The sequence below is a fragment of the Cetorhinus maximus genome, chromosome 5 (genome assembly GCF_964194155.1).
Source record: "Cetorhinus maximus chromosome 5, sCetMax3.hap1.1, whole genome shotgun sequence".
Classification (NCBI taxonomy): domain Eukaryota; kingdom Metazoa; phylum Chordata; class Chondrichthyes; order Lamniformes; family Cetorhinidae; genus Cetorhinus; species Cetorhinus maximus.
In genome coordinates, this window is record NC_135883.1 from 35,392,824 (window position 1) to 35,393,148 (window position 325).

The 325-nt window shown below is 48.0% G+C and overlaps 1 long non-coding RNA gene across 1 annotated transcript in view; it reads right to left on the bottom strand.

The window, feature by feature from the left end:
* The window catches only part of LOC144680577 (uncharacterized), a 39,650-nt gene that overhangs the window by 2,701 nt on the left and 36,624 nt on the right, over positions 1-325 (bottom strand). The window lies entirely within an intron of this gene.

A 325-nucleotide genomic window follows, 5' to 3' on the forward strand; every position in this document is an offset into this window, starting at 1 on the left:
CTCTGTATTAACGACACAATACACTGCAGGAAGGGAAGACTTAAAAAAAAAACCCCATTTAAAATGGTCATTCTCTGAAGACCATGATAGTTTGAGACATGCACTTGCAAAAATTCCGTACATAAAAACAGGAAACACCGGGACAGTAACGGAGTGCAGGAATTGCCCTCTTTCCCCTCGCCCCTCTTGTGAGTTCCCCTTGCCTCCTGACCACGTTTGGAACAATCTGGGATGCAGATTAACCCCCCCACCATGTTCGATTTGCGAGGATCCCCACCCCATCCATCCATCCCCGACCCCATCATCACAAGCTGACCAAGATTGG